Source organism: Bacillus rossius, chromosome 12 (assembly GCF_032445375.1).
Source record: "Bacillus rossius redtenbacheri isolate Brsri chromosome 12, Brsri_v3, whole genome shotgun sequence".
Lineage (NCBI taxonomy): Eukaryota > Metazoa > Arthropoda > Insecta > Phasmatodea > Bacillidae > Bacillus > Bacillus rossius.
Window position 1 is genome coordinate 15,779,797 of NC_086339.1, and position 17,567 is coordinate 15,797,363.

General features: G+C 39.3%; 1 protein-coding gene across 1 annotated transcript in view; it reads left to right on the plus strand.

Annotated features, from left to right (window-relative positions):
* The window catches only part of LOC134537600 (breast cancer anti-estrogen resistance protein 3 homolog), a 177,637-nt gene that overhangs the window by 108,773 nt on the left and 51,297 nt on the right, over positions 1-17,567 (plus strand). The window lies entirely within an intron of this gene.

Here is a 17,567-nt window from a genome sequence, read left to right on the forward strand (position 1 = left end):
CGTAAATTATATATATTCTTTTTACCTGTATCCGCATCTGTAATGAGATTATTGGTAAAAGTTAGTGAGTCCAAATTTGAAATTCTGGTGTTTGGTAGTTTCGTAATAATCAGGAGCGTACACAGAATTTCATTTGGGGGGGAGTATTTCGCTCCCCTCCTACTGTGTACGCCCTTAAAGCCAACCAACGGTTTCTGTGTCAAATCATATTTCTTAAAGGTGTTCCAGACGTTAAATTTTTTTGGAAAGTACAATTTTGTCTTATTGTTAACAGCAAAATACTTGTAACTGTTTATATTAGTTACTCACTTATTCCAATAACCCCACGATAAGTGAAATGTATTTTTTCTTGGCATCTCGCTGTACAGTACGTTAAAGTTTTAAAACTAAGTTCTTTTTTTTTCCGCACGACTGTGCTCACGACCTGTTCAAAAGTGAAATCTTAACTCTTAATTTCAGCCAATGAAATTTCGCGAGGTATTCGACTGTTGGCAGTCATAGTAAGTAACTGTGTTAAATACCAATTGATTATCCCGTGACATCTAACCAGCAATTTGTGAGAACAGTTTTTCAACAAATACATAAATATGGGTTATATAAAAATTTTTAGTTAATCATTCTAACCACGAGACATTTTTTTATTTAAAATTTTTGTCAGTGACATGAGAAATATGATTAATTTTTTTTATACCAGGAATTTCATCTGGGCATTTTATTATTTAGACAATTTCTTGCCACAGTATTATTGATAAATGTGAACAGTTCTCTAGTCCCGCCAAAATGGCTTCTTGCCCCACTCTCATTGGTTGTTGCTCCATGCGTCTGTAACAGTAATAAAATATGTTCATTTCCCTCCTATTAGCACGACCGTCCTATGCGTTATTGTGAATCAGTGGGTTGGAAAACATGGCGGTCAAATCTTGTTCACTCGGCCTACTGCTACTGTTATGTTTACAACTGTGCGCCCAGCCTAACGCTGGAAATGTCGATGTCCACCCGCCACCTGTAGCCTGCATATGTCCTCGGGTCGAGCTGGCGACTTGACGCAAGTGGCACGCGGGGGGAAATTTTTTGCGAGGGAGTTGGCAGCTCGCGCGTGTCTTATCTCTTCCGCTCCGGGTGCCAGATCAACCCCGCCTTATTTTCCCCCCTCACCACTCTTTTTTTCCGCATCTCTCATTTCAACCCCCAATCCCCCTTCACCTTTTCGTTTTTCAAAGCAGGACTCTTGTCACACTGTCAAACCTTTCTCTTCCGAACAGCATCCAGCAACGTTGGTCGCACAATGCTGGGATGGTTGTGACGACACCCGAGAACGTCATCAGCCCAGCCGTGTTATAGTTTGACAAGTTGGATGACTTTGAGAGTTCCCGTAAAATATTGTGGAACCAGAGATAGGAAAATGACACAGATGGATCATTAGTAGGGGCAGGCATTTTTCGCGAATAAATCTGAACGCCTATTAGACTGCAACAAAGGAATACCCTCAGCAGCGGTTTGTTCCTTGTGATTGGCGGCCGTCTGCGAGAGAAGTCGTTGCCTTGTCTTACCGAGCCACTCACGACGCGTTTGCTTCCGCACTAGATTACTGTGATTGGCGTTGTAATAGTCGACATGTACCTGAAATAAATTCACCCAGTCACGAAACACAGACGGTACTACAGTGTTTTAACTTATAACTATTCTCGGAATCTTTTCGCGAATTCTGCATGGCCCTAATCATTAGCAGAGACCAGAAAAATTCGCGGGTTCAATGACTTCCAGGATAGATATACTCCACGATCATCTGCTTGCTCGGGCAAGTACCACGTGTTCATTGGCTGTTGTGCTGTGAGTTGTCTCAACTGGGTGGCCTGTGATTCGATACTTGTGTGATTGAAGGTCTCCAATTGGCCCGAAGTTCTCCAGATTAACAGTGGCCCAATGGCAGAAGCAGCACAACGGTATATTTATTTGAATTTTATCAAATTACGTAATGAATCCGTGAATTTTCCCGGTCTCTAATCATAAGCCGTCAGACGTGAAGCCGTCCCCCCCCCCCCCCACCATTTTTCTTCTTTCTGATTTTCACATACCAATATGGTGGACGTTTGTTTATATTTGTATAAGCTGTTCTAGCCTGATTTTGTTAACGACTGTGTAAAAAGGCCATACCAAGAGTTGGGAGACCTTGAATTTGCCAGTGTTATGTATATTCTTTTACATTATTTCTTTAATCATAATGATATCTCAATAAACATTTTTTTTTGTGTTTGAGGATAGTTGGTATTTGAATGACGTTTATTACTTGAACAGATCCTAGTCAAACCAGTTCTCTGTGTTGTTGTCATACTCAAATTCAGCCTTCCTTCCTTTTTAAATAAAAAAAAAGGTACACTATTGAAGCACTTCAGTACACTATAAAAATGTGTTGTTTAACACTAAATGTGCGTGGCTACAGATTCTTTATTGATGCTGGTGTAACCTCACTACTTTCAGTGTTGGTGTAATTTTACTCTAGTGCTAAAAAAAAAAAACACACGTGAAAAAAAAAAACAATTCCAATTATTTCTTTAGTATGGCATAGTTTTTGTATACATATTTTTAACTTACTTACATGCGTATGAAAATTTAACTTTAGAACTGCTTCTTAATTTTACTGCTTCATTTAGTAGATTTAAACACACAATAAGCATGTAAATCCGTATTTCTTCCAAAAATTTCTTGTAACTCACAACTATTAATAAACAATGTGTACTTTAGAGAGATTTTAAACTGATTCCTTGATTCTGTGCTGATGATGTGGTTTAAGTGGTAATGTTCTCTTGATTGGAAAATGTTTACCGTTGCAGGCCGGAAATATCTCACTCAGATGGACATTATATCAACATAAACACATTTAAAATGTGAATTTTCGATCGTTAAAAATCTTACATCTCCGCAAGTTCTTCACCGATTGCTTTTAAATTTTGAAGAAAAAACGCTGCATTTGAATACGCGCGTGTTTTAATGTACCCACGTCACACCTGTGACCGTTAAAAAAAGATAAGTAAAAATATAGGTATTTAAAACATAGATTTTAATATTTTCATTGCTATAGAGTAACATGTAAAGATATAGGTATATAGAGGAGAGATAGAGAGGGAGGTTTTTACTTATTTAGAGACAGGAGAGATAAAGAGAGGTAGATAAAGATATGTCGAGATATGCTCTGTATATGTGTACGTACTTCAAACAAATTAAAAAAAATTTTTTTTGAAGCATTGCAACCCATGCTGGACATTAACGAGTAGGTGATATAAATGCACTTGAAGGGTAGCTTCCCCCTCCCTCATTCAGAGGCGTACTGACTGATGTAGGTAGCTGTGAGTGGCAGCGAGCGAGGGGCTGTTCACTGGCCGTGCAGGAGAGAGATAACACCGCCCTTTTATTTCTTTTTTTTTTTCCCTTGTCTGGAACCGCGCCACCCCCAACCCTCTTATCCTGCAATGGATCACTGTTATGTTCACCCTCATGACATCCCTTGGCGCGTGACGAGCCCTCTTGTTGAGCTACCTTACCCTACCCCCCCTTGTGCTGGCAGACTCTCCGTGCTGTCTGGCTTAGGCCCCTCAGCTCACAAGGGGTGGTTCCGCTAGGGAGGCGCACAGCTGCGAATCTTCTCTCTCTCTCTCTTTCGCTCGCCGAAAATGCACGCAGTAAAAAAAAAATTGGTTGTCTGTAAAGTCGGTTTACGGACGATAGTTTAACGTGACAACGTCATAACAAAACATTCATGAAATGATTGCATACTTTTATGAATAAAATTGAATTATCACTATTTTGTATGGATACAAAGAAGGAGTGAAATTAAATCTACAATTTAATTGATAGATTTACTTTTATTTGCACTCATTAATTCAAATATGTTTATTACTTTAACGAAGAGATTATTTTAACTATAACTTTTATACATGATTGCTATTTAACTTCTTCCAAACTGTGTTATTCTGTTAAGGATAGGACGATGATAGGAAAAGTATGAAACGAATGGGAGTGTTTCAAGTTTAATGTGCCTCGAAAACGTCAAATCGATGGTTGTTCCAATCGAGTGGAAGAGAGATAGATGCGGCGCAAGCGTACAATGAGCGTAACGGGACACATCGTAACGGGACAATGTGCGTAAAGGGACACTTTTTCGTGCGTGTAGCCGGCGTTCATCGATTTATTAGACGTCACGTCAAAAAACGTGAGCGCGGGGTTTTCAGTACTCGTCAGAGATGTCTAACCTCTAACCTCGGTAACGAGAAAATTCAAGCGTTTTCACGTTGCATATACACTTTTAATACAAAACTTGGACGCGAAATTTAACGTAGAATTATTTTTAAAAAATTGCGAACGTAAAAAAAAAATAATACGGAAATTGTGTTTCCAACTTTTTTTCTCGTGGACGCGAATCACACGTTGTTTTCGCACCCGCCGCTAGAATTCGCTAACGTAGCAGCTACGTTGACTATCGAATCTTCCATTCGATTTGCAGAGCGAAATTTTTAAACTATACAATGAAACGGCTCCGATGAAAGCAAAATAGACTTGAAAAAATACTGACCTCCGGCTGTGAACCTGATTTTCGACAAAGATTAGCAACTAAAAAGGAGCGAAGGACTAGTTTGAGATGTATTAGTTTTAGTGATAAGTGCGACTCTCGCTTGTGCTTATAGCGTGGTATCGCCTCTAAGCGCAAGGCTGTGAAGTGGCGTGCTTCTTGCTTAGGGAAACCATGAAAATTTCAGCGGTGACCATAACATTATATGGCGGAGAAATCAAGATGAAAGTTGTCAAGCCTTTTTGAGTGCTTTGAACAATGGTTTGATGCCTAAAAAAATATTTTTGGAAACAATCTTCTAAAAACGGAAACTGTACTACTCATCAGACACCACTCTGGTATCTCGAACAGTTCTAAAATCGCGTGTGCTGTTTCTTCTGGAGGTCAGCACTCCCTACGTGTGTCCGGGTAGGCAGGCGCCTTAAACACCTCTGGAAGTAGTTCATTACCCCGCCGGAGGAGTTGTTTGACGTCTCGTGTACCGGCTTCAGGGTGTCCACAAGGAAAAAATATTTCGTACCAACTTAGGGGAGAAAAAAGTACTGATTTTGAAAAAAAAGTACTAAATTATAATTTTTTATGGTTTTAACAATTTAGGAAGCTATTATGACATTGCAATGCTCGAACTTAAATATCACACCACATACACATAAATTTCATAGTTTTTAAAAATAATTACGCTTAATAATAAAACATATTGGAGTTCATGTAATATTATTATATTAAAGAAAAAAAGTACTAGATCTGAGCGTAAATGTACTAGACCACTAAAAAAATTATAAAAGTGCTAGATCTAGTACGAAAGTACTAACTGTGGACACCCTACCGGCTGTGTGATCATTGTTACTGCCTGTCGCACGGGACCACGCGGGGTGGTTCTAGTTCGTGGGGCGCACGCCAGGGGCGCCTGCGGCGGTGGAACACCGCACCTACCTGTGGAAGGGGGAACCGAATCCATACCGTTCAAACACGGAGGGAAAACAAGCCATCTAATTTTTTTATGCTGCTGCGATACTGTCAGCACCGCGTAAAGTTGTTTGTTCTTAGATTAAGGGCGGATGCCTGGAGTTAGGAAGGAGAGATCCACTCATTTTTTTTTTTTTCCCCCGTAAATCACTGTAAAAGAAAACACCAAGAATCGAAGCTCAAGTTTCATAGTGCTGGTGCCGTACAAATCAAGGGTATGGGAAGTCAGGGGTTGGGTGTGTGTGATTTTTTTATCATGTTAATAATTGTAGTCGAAATGAGAACGATACCCCACCCTCGCTTTCCCACCTGGATATCATTTTTATTTCGGATTTAATGAAGTTTTAACGCTGGCAACTACGTTGCTGCATTTTTTTTTTCACTGGACGTAGTGGCCTGTATGTATGCTTACGCGTATGTCGCGCCGTGAAAATGCTGAAGGACAGTTCATTCTGCTTGCACTAAACCTAAGTGGCTGTGCAGTGCATTGTTGTTCCACTTTCGCTGTTTGTCTGTGCCCAGGAACTAAGTGACCGCATCCTGTTCATAAGCTCCGTTCGTCGTACCATAATTTTACCCCAGTCCTCATATGGCGTACCGTAATTTGTTTTCTCTTTTCCCCACGTGGCTTACCACAATTCTCGCCCTAAGCGTACCATAATTTACAACCAGCTTACCATGACTATGATAATGACGGAGTGAACACTCCCGTCGTAGTGATTGTTTTCTCGGAGTGTTTCTGCCTCTCCTCTCAAGGCAGTATTATATTGCTAATAGTTCTCGTGCTGCCCAGCGACGAGTCTACCCCTCTGCCTGGCAGCTGTCTCTGGTAATCACCGTCCCTTTGTAGATCCATGAGCAATGTTCAGCACGCAAAAGTGAAATGAGAGGAGTTTCTGTCTATTGCAGTTGTGTATGCGCTTTTCTTTTGTCACACACTAACTGAAGTACCGGCGTTGCCCGGGCCAAACCAATCCATACTTTTGCCTACTTTCGCAACTCTAAACTCTCAACTTTGAGATTGGATCCGATGTTATAATTACCTTAATCTCAACAATAAGAATAAAAATATTCATTATAATTATTTTAGAAAGATTAAAATTGTGATAATATGTATAGACATTTCAAATAGGGTTATTATTCATATTTATGTAGCTATAATAAACCCATTGGTTCATTTTTTGATTTCATCGAAAACATTAGTAAAAAGTCTACTTTTAATGCATGTTTACGAGTGTTTTTAATATTAGAGTACCCTAAAAATTTTCTCTCCAACTTATGTGCGAAGTTGTATTTATGACGAGCGTGGCGTGGGGTGCTTTTTAAGATATTATCGAAATGATAATCCTTCTACTCATATCTGTCAATAAAATATTTATATGGTTTGACACCATGCACCCCACGCTTTTTTTAAAATAAAATACATTATTTTCTTATTTACACTATTATTAATTTATATTTATAAAAAAATTACACTATTCTTTATTAAAATTTATTTTCTATTTTTTAGTTTGGTTTTCTATATAAAGCCTGTTTTTTAGTTTTTTAAACTATTATTTATTTTCTGAACTGTTTGAGATAGCGGCTTTAAAGCCTGATGATGCAATTTGAAACGAATTTTTAAAGGACATGATCAGCTTGGTCGTGGTATTCTACAATAATTGAAAAGCTTTTTAATTGTTCTCGCCCGCAGCGATTGTGAAACGAACTCTTCGCATAATTAAAAAAAAAAAGCAAATTGCAAGCGACCACAACGCATTAATTAGTGGAGGAATTTAAGACTAAATTTGTGTAACATCAACGTACTTGTTTGGTACACGTGAATCAGTTACAATTGTTCGTTAATAACTTTGTTATTAATTTATTAATTTATACATTTATTACCATTATAATATCTGAAATTGGTGGACTTTATGGACCTTAACTACATATTTTCACACACACACACACACACACACACACACGTGTGTGTGTATATGTATGTGTATATATATATATATATATATGGGTTTTGAACCATTATTTGAAAATTTTCTGAGTGGAAAACTATATAAAAAATCCGCATTTTGATATATTATGAAATTATTTTGTTTGGTAGGTAAATTAGTTGTTTAGTTAGAGCGCATTCTGGTGACCGCAGTTGTAACCACCGCGCCAACCCGGCAAGCCGCGAGCGGAAACGAGGAGAAGAATGTCACTGGGAAGAATGGCTGCCGCGTCATCAGCTGATTCGCGCGTAGCATCAGCACCCGGAGAGCCAATGGTCGTTGAGCAAAGGCGCTTACAGCTTCGCACGCAAGCTGCGCACTATTTTAAAAAAAAAAAATGAACGGCTTATTTGCAAATGTGGAATTGTTAAAAACGTGCATCGTGGCGGACGAAGTTGGTGCATTGTTGAGGTTATGACATTCTTGTGGTTTTGCTAAGGCAGCAAGTGTTTTGCTATATCATTACTTATTTACATTTTAAAAATGTATGTTGGAGTACCGTTAAACGGGGTAAGTATAAAAAGTTTGATTTACAATATTTATATATGACATTTATTAATTTAATTATCATCCAAGTTATTTTCCAATATTATTTGGAAGGATTTTGACTGAATATTTTTATGTTTAACAGGGTTTACACATCATGGAGAGATAGGGAAAAGTCGGGAAAGTTTAAATTGTTAAGGGAAAGTCAGGGAAGCTACTGTAAAGCCTGGAAAAGTCATGGAAATTCCTCCGTCATATAGTAATTTGAGGGGTAAATGTGAAGATTCGGTATGCCATCACGGACTTTAAATTTTTTTTCCATTTGGTGCTTCAGTGCATAGACATACACACTATAAAATTGCATATGTAAGTTTCTGTTTGAAATAATGAAAGGGTAGAGAGAAATAGGCCAGCTGTGGAGGATAGCAGAGGATGGATTTTATTTTTCTTTCAGAAGATTGCAACATGGGTAATTGTGTGTGTGTATATGTGTGTGTGTATATATATATATATATATATATATATATATATATATATATATATATATATATATATATATATATATATATATATATACACACTAGCTGCCCGACCCGGCTTCGCACGGCTATACTAATGGAAAAAGAATTATGCCACATCTCCCATTTACAGTAATGGTAAATATAAAAAATTCATTGAAAATTTATTACAATGCTGTATAATGTACCGGAGAAAAAATGAATAGCACCGATGGTTTCCCGACTCGTGCACGCAACGTACAACTGATATACCCGTTCTTCGCTACGGCAGTCTACAGGCAGATCACTCTTGCGCCGCTCATTATACATGCCCCTCCTTGTGGGTACGCCACTGCCGCGCGATGCCCGTTGCCATGGAGACGCAGAAGGCATGAACAATGCAAAATACTGTTCTCATGCAGACAAAGTACCCACTGTTGCCTGGTTTTAACCACCTATGCTATGGGATCTAATTTTCGGAAAATGTCATCCTGCGTAACATAAGGAACATTACTGTGAAGTTTCAAGTCTGTAAAATATATATACTTGAAAAAAAAGGGCAATTTTTGATATTTAAAGTACTTGCAAAATTTCAACGGTGATGAGGACTGCACTAACAATGAAATAGCCGTTGCCATAGAGACGAATGAAGCATCAACAAAGCAACAGCCGTTGCCATGGTGATTTCCTACCAAAAACTGGAAATAAAAAAAAAATTTAGGGGTGGACTACCCCTAACATTTAGGGGGATGAAAAATAGATGTTGGCCGATTCTCATAGATACCGGATAAGCACAAAAAATTTCATCAAAATCGGTCAAGCCGTTTCGGAGGAGTATGGCAACGAAAACTGTGACACGAGAATTTTATATATAAGATATATATATATATATATATATACACACACACACATATTAAACGTAGTCCTGGAAAGTCGAAATTTTGGTGAACAAGAGTCAGGAAAAAGTTAGGTAAAGATTTTTTGAGCGGACTGATTCTGTTCACTCCGTTGTATATACCATTTGTAAACAAACTCACCTGCTGGCTTTTACATTTGCTGAGGGAAATTCGTAAGCTCATGTTGGCATCTTACGTAGGAGACAAGAATCATGCTATAGCATCGTTAACAATGCCACGAGAGGGCAAGTCGGTTGGTGAGCCACGTCTGTGTCCGAGACCGCGTCTCGCTCGCCGCGCACCGTATGGCACGGCAATTCGTTCCGTTTCCATCGCACTAGCGCGCTTTCGTTTAAAATTTGTGCAACGCAAATTCGTTGACTTGTGTTAATTTAAATATAAATAACTTTTTTTTTATATTCTCTATTCAATATTTCTGCCCTTACCTTCCTTATTTTCACGTTATTTATTTATATAAAATTATATGTGTGTTCAAACATATTTTCACTAAACGTAACTACACTATTAGAATTTACGGACATTTCAAAGAAGAGTTCTTTAGATTTCCGTATAAACAAACGGCGTATTTAAACTTCCGAGCTCCGTTTTTCGTTATAAACAAACGGTATAGATTCTTAAAAACACTCAAAGAGACTTTGATTACACTTTTATATTAATTTCCCGCAATATAATGTTATGGTTACCATTAAAATCTCATGGTTGTATGTACGACTAGACGACTGCGCGCTAGTCCTCAGCTTTGCGCTTAGAAGCGATGCCGGGCTAGAAGCACTAGCGTGCATCATACTTATCCCACCTCACTAACACCTGACTAGGGTGCGAAATTAAAACTTATTGTAATCTAAATAATAATAAGAGTAGGATAGATTTCGTAGATTTTCAAATCGCGCATTTGCAAATCGCGCATTGGGGTTGACTCGGCAAACGCTTCAGGAGTTTGTGATTCGCACTTTGGATTAACAAGGATGGAAATCACGCGCGTTATTGGGCAAACGAACATTTTGTGGGATTTCGAGTAGTGCAACTGGCGTTCGTGCGAGGAACGCAATAAGGACATGGTGCGACACTTTTTTTTAAATAAAAGGGGGGGGGGGAAATAAACTTCTTCGTTGGGGCGGGCACCCGGCAATTATTCCATCCGACCGCGCAGTGTTGCCAAGCCGGCGAAGGGGCGATGAATGGACGGCCGCGGAGAGCAGAGAGCGCGACTGTCGTGTCGTTTAATTCCTCCCCCCTCTTTTCCCCCCTCTTCAACGGTCTGGTTACCCCCGCACGAGAGGCGCGCGTGCGCAGCGCCGAACAAAACACGATCGCGGCGCCGGAGCTGCGCCCTGGCGGCTGCGCACGCGAACCACGCGTAAAAATCAATAGGCGTCGGGTGAGAGAGAGAGAGAGGGGCCCGGGTCGCGAAAACCCGAGCGGGTTGTCGGGTAGACAGAGAGAGAAAGAGAGAGGAGGAGAAGAAGGAAAAAAAGCCGGTGCGTGGGTGGGAGAGGGAGAGTAGGAAAGGAAGAAAGGCGTCGACGACGAGGAGGAGGGAAAAGGGAGCACGCAGCAGTGTGGTTGCCCGGGCCGAGGTAGTTGAGGCGCTGTCGGTTTTTCCCGTGTCTGAACGTCAGCGGAACCTTTCGGCGTTCCTTTTTTTTTTTTCCCCGCACGCGAGCGAGGCGTGTTGTGTGGATGCGCGCGTTCCGAAAGGGTAGGCGCGGGCGGACCGGCCGCGGGGCGGCTTCCTAATTGACATCGCACTCTCCCGGGCGCGTTCCGAAAAAAAAAATAAACAAGTGTGTGTGTGTGTGTGTGGGGGTGCGGTTTTTTTTTCCGTGTCTCGCCGGACCATATCGCAGCAGAGACCCCGGAAGTTTTAAGTGCCTCCGATTTGTGAAAAGAAACAGTCGCCGCCAGGTGTTTATCTCCGGGTTTTGCCCCTACCCGGGGAGGCCCAGGGGAAGGCTAACAGAAGGTAAGCGAGCATCTGACGTAGCCTACGTACATTTCTTGACATCTCGCCGGCTCTTGCGGCGGCGGCGGGGAGGCTGCCCTATTCTATCACACTCCGCCCGACTAAAAATAGACCGCGAAGAGCGGCTCGTAAATAAACGAAACGACGAAGAGCACGTATGGGCTCTCCGTTTTTTGATTCTCGGGCATAAATGCACGATTTGTGACGGTGTGGCTGCTTGGGAGATCCTTGGGCGTGAAGTTAACCTTATAACATTTCCGTATGTTATGTATTTTATATATTATACAGTGCCGATTTTACTATTAACTGAAACATTCTATATAAATTCCATCCTACTAATTATTAAATTATTTTCAATGTGTACAGGATGTGCGTGTGTGTGTGTGTTTATGTGGAATATTTTTATTAGTCCTAACCTCAAAATAAGTCTTTATTTAATTATTGCTAACTCAGTTTTCTATAATGGCTTTCGATGTACGCTGCCCCAGTGACTACCTAAATTATTATATTTGTCATTAAATTACGAACCGTTAGGACTTTGACACAGTCATATTATTTTCAATACTTTGCATGGGCCTATTAATGCTAGCTTTACTCCAGGTATGTTGGAATATATAATTTTGTCCTTAATTACCTACCATCGCAGAACTGTAATTGACTTATGTTTAACTTTCGTTAAGGCCAAAACACAACTTTTTTCTGTAATTCAAACTTAGCTAACGGTAAACAGTTTATTAAATTCCTTCTTCCAGTGAATAATTTTAAGTATAGTGGTTGTTACCACACGTGTATATGTAATCTGATCAAAATTCAATTAATTTACTATCACATTATTTTTACCATATATATGCAAAGAGACGAGGTTTAACGTTATATATGTACATATTTTTATTTATGCATATATGTATATTTATGAAAACAGACGAATTTAAATGATCATTATAAATATATATCGAATAGTCAAATATCTACCCGGTTGTATTTTATGTGTTATCACAGTTCTTAATTACACTTGGATAGTGTTTATAAAATATACATTAAGTTTCTCAGTAAGTATAAAAGTCCTTAATGTATGTTAATATTATGGATTATATATTTCTATAAGCATAGTATTAGTGTGGGATAACGAAATACGTAATCGAATTTTTTAGGTGAAATGTTCGAGTTTTCTTCTTAGTTATTTGTTATTTACGAGCTCTTTAAAAATTGTCGTAACCTGAAATCTCCAATCATATTTCTTTTCTCTTAAATTTTAAATGTGAGTACATTACGACAATTACGAAAGAACGTGATGTATTGTTAAAGTTTTAATAACTTCCTTTAAAATGTTAATTTTATACTGTTTTCATATTAGTTGAGTACATTTTGTGGGATTTAGGTGATTAGAGCATGAAAAATATTTTATACGTTAATATTAAGTATTGTTATGTTAAAAATTAAGAATTTTGAAATTATCGTCTTTATGCCCACATACATACTACTACCGTGTGGCTTTAAACCGCAAGAAAAGTTATTTTGACGCTCAAATAAAGTAAACAAAATCCTCCGAAAAAAAAAATACTGTATATTCTTGAGAAGCCAGTGCCATTGACTTTCAACCTGAAAATTTCGATTTTGTATTTAATTCAGTTCTTCTGATGAGCAGGAAACGGGGGGGGGGGGGAAGTAAACTATTAAGTGACATATATACAACGGTTAGTTAAATTACGTTGGTTTAACATTCTACAAATTGAAAAATGAATAACTTAAATATTATTACATGATGAATTAAAAGGTTCCGAAGTAAACCTACCTGCAAAATTCACATTATTTTCTGACATCAGGATAGACTTCACATTCCTTTTGATAAGCACGACAATGTCATTCGTTGATTGTTTGCTGCTACATCGCGTCATCTGTAAGGCCACGTATTTCTCGCGAAAAGAATTCGAAACCAGCTGTGTGTTAAAAACTTCGTAGCATTGTCTGTTTTTTCGTGGTTGGCTGGGTTTTATTCCAGGTACTTGCCTACTGTCAGCACGACAATCACAGCCGTCCAGTGCGGAAGTAAACGAGTCCTGAAAGGCCTGGTCGAATAGAGCGACGGCTTCTCTTGCAGACGGCCGTCTTACATGGGGAAAATCGCTATCTCAAAGCATACGTTATTGCAGTCTAATGAGCGATCATTTTATTTCGCGGAAAATGCATAACCCTAGCCATCTGTACTGATTTAACACAATTGGAACGCAACTTTTTAAAAGTTTTTTTTTTTTTGTTGACTGCCAGTCATTTATTGTGTATCAAATAACCCAGGAACCTATTATGGAGGTCGTTAAAATATACTTAAAATTTCTGGATAGTTTTGGTTCCAGTTAATAACGCAAATTTGCGTAGGTCAGTACACATTGTGAGTCGAGTTACATAGCATGTCACAGAATAAGTTTTGGGTCATGTTTACATCTTACCGCCTCCTAACTTTAGGGGGGAAAAAAAGGGGGGGGGGGATGTTTGTGTTACTGAGGCGGGGTGATAAGTGCGACTCTCGCTGGTGTTTCTAGCGCGGTATAGCCTCTAAGCGCAAGGCTGTGGACTGGCGCGCAGTCTTTTTGTCGTGCATACAACTATGAGATTTGACCGGTAAACATAACATTAAATGGCGGAGAAATTAAGATAAAGGTGGAATGCTAGTCCCTTGAACGATTTCAAGAAACTCTACCGGGATTTCATGCCGAAAATAATTCTGAAAACATGCGTTTTATCAATTTTCACTCTCCTAAAAATAAAGTTTAAAACCGAAATACGAAAAACGAACTAATCATCCGCCCGCAGCGTATTCATTAATGCTTTTCGTAAACAGACACCACTCGAATATCTTGAGCAGTTTTCAAATTGCCTGTATTTTTTTTTTCCCCCTTGGAAGATCTGTACACCGTGTGTGTGCCCAGGTAGGCGGGGCTCTTAACACGAGAGATTCGTTTACCTTTCTTTTTATTCTATCCATTGGCTCGTTTGTTGTATTTTATGTGTGGGTTTGCAACACTGGGAAGTCAAGACTTCAAAAACCCGGACGCCTTCATGAAACAGGGCGTCGGCTATTTCGACTCCCACCTGAACATCCATCATCATTTTTCTTTTTCGAAACTTTTGCGGACCGCACTGAGCCACTACTGCTGACTAACGGTCGTTAATTTCGGAAGCCTCGACTGGGAAGTAGTAATCAGTGTAATCATCGTTAGGGGCAAACGGCAGCTGAAAACTTCGGAGCGTCAGCTGTCAGTTCCCGCCACATGTTCCTCCTAGGGCTGCGCCATCCCCCTCTCCCCCCACCAAAACCCACGGAACATTATACCGCTCTTTAACTGCCTCTGCAGAACGGCCGGCCTACCACCCCTCCTCCGGCCCTGCCCTTGGAGAAGGGAGGCTGGTGTCACAATTGTGAGTTTCCACCGCCGCGGCTAAAACTTCAGCAGCGTTTATTTGGCTGAATATTCTTCCCGACTCTGTGAAGATCTCTCAAGAATGCACCAAGTGAATTTATCAAACTCAAACCTGTAAACAATCGACGTGGAAGAAATCGCCGAGTAGAAATTGGCAACCGCTCCGGTTCAAACCAAATGGCGTGACACCGGCTTTAAGAGCAGGAGATTCAAAATGAAAGATGCCATCTTGGTTTCAAATATATATTTTTTTTAACTAAAAAAGTTTTTTGTCTCTTAGTTTAATTTTTTTTTACTTTGTCAAAGCTAGTAGGTATCTATAAACTATTAGAATTTCTGATGAAAAAATTGACTTCCTGTTTCAAATATTTTTCAATGTGACGTCATTCTTTTTTTTTTTTGAATTGTTACAACTGTAATAATACTGTCAGTATACAGAAAGTTTCTAGGTATTCGAAAATCTTTTAATTTTTTTGTATAATTGCCTTAACTAAGGAAATTGTTAATACAAAACGATAACAACCAGCCTTCATTTTAGTTTAGATTGCCTATATCTGTGGAAACCTGCCCTCTCAGAAAAAAAAGGAAATAAAGAACGAATTTTGCTAGGATTTTAGTTTTTCTTTGCATTGATTTTTCTATGTATTGTATTTAAATTTTGAATGGTTCTTGCAATGGGAAAGCTTGATTCAAAATGTTATCTTGGACATACGCCATTGCTGGTTATTTGTATGTCATAAGAAACCTGAATAACGAAAAAAAAAAGGACGGATGTACAAAAAAATATGAATGTGGAAACACACAGAAAACAAGCCAAAATCAAGCGATGCCAAAAAAATTAAAAACATAATCAGCACAGAAAATTCCACGGAAGAAATTAGTCAAAACATTATAACAGAACAGACGGACACAGTGGTCTAGCAACTACGAGACAGTAGCAACAATAACAGTAAATAAACACAAAAAAAAAGACCTGCACTACACAACGACCAACAGACGAACACAACGATGTTACTAAACAGAGATACTATATAGTTAATGTGTATTTGCATGTTCATTTTTTTTGTATATTCATCCTTTTTGTTGTTTTTAAATATTTATTAGGAAGTAGGCAAAGATTATATTATTTACTAGCCTGTCTATCAAAAAAAATATTATTGTAATTTATTTGAGATTTGACCTGCCCAATAATTATTTGATTGGCCGCGGTATTTTGACCGTGCACAGGTAGCATAATCATTAGTAGAGACCTGTAAAATTCGCGATTTCAAATTCCTAAAGGATAGACTCCATGATCCTCTATGTACTCGTGCAAATTACATCTGCTGATTGGTTACCGACTCGTAACACCTGTTGACTGGAATGTTCGTGATTCGCTAATTCTTCTGTTAAAGATTTTTCATTGGCCCAGAGTCCTTCAGATAAATTGTGGCCCAATCACTGAAGCAAAATAATGTCATAAGTATTTGGACTCTATCCTATCGCGAAATGAATCCGCGAATTTTACAGGTCTCTAATCATTAGTCATTTAATTGTTGACTTGTATGAATGATTGGCCAAAGTATTAACTGTATTTGTATTATTTTTAAAATTTAAATTTTGAGTTGAAAGGCTTACAATTTTTTTTTAATAGGACGAGAAGACCCTGGAGATCTTAATTTAATAAGCTCATCTAAATTTTTTTTTTAAATTAAATTCATGAAATTTATTGTTGAGGTTTCCTATGGCATACCATACAGTATAACCAGCAGTGGCGCATGTGCAAAATAACACGTTGAATCAGCACACAGTGGGTGTAACCGCCAGCACTAAGGTTGGCCAACGCGAGAAACTCGGTAGCTATGTTCCTTATATTTAGGGACCGGAAAAATTCGCGGGTTCAATGACCTCCAGGATGAACTCCACAGTTCTACGTACACTCGGTCAAATGTCACCCACTCATTGGCTGCTGTCTTGTGAGACGTCCCAACGTAGCAGCCTGTGATTCGATAAAGCTTTGGTCGGGTGTTTCTCATTGGCCCAGAGTCATTCAGGTGAGTTGTGAGCCAATAGCAGAGGCATCACTGAGGTATAACTATTTGTATTTTAGCCTATCGCGAGATGAATTCGCGAATTTTTCCGGTCTCTACTTATATTGTGTGTTTGGCCCGGGGAACGTCGGGTACTTCAGCTATGTAGTTTATAAATATTCCCGAGGCCACTCAATCTCCGACTTATTTGAAGTCATGTTTTGCAACTGCCTCTTTCCTTTGTGTGATGGACTCTTGCGATAAGTTTCCCTGGAGCCGTGCTTGACCTTGCTGCTGGCGGGAGGGTAGGTGTAGCGTGGTCTGCTGCAAGCCGCGCCCCCGCCCCCGTCTGCCCCCGTCTGCCCCCGCCCGCCCCCGGCTGGCTGGAGGCGGCACAGGTGTTCCGCCCGAGGAGACCCGAGGTCGTGTCCGAAGTCGCCTCCAGTTTATGCTCGTACATTACATAACAATGGCTGTCCGAACTGGCAGTGAAGTATGCGAGTACGCAAGGAAACGAATCTGTGATACTTCTCTCGGATTTAAAATACGAAAATTGGTTGTAGGTTGTATTTAAAAACTCTTAAAATAATTATAATTTTTTTTGATCACCAAATATTTTTTTTTTTTTTTTAGTATTTTAGCCTACTTAACTGAACCATTTGATTTTTGACACCTCACCTCAGTTTATTGTACATCAAATATTAATATTTGGAGGACACCGATTTAAAGCATGCAGAAATTATCCAGGGGGAAGGTTTTAT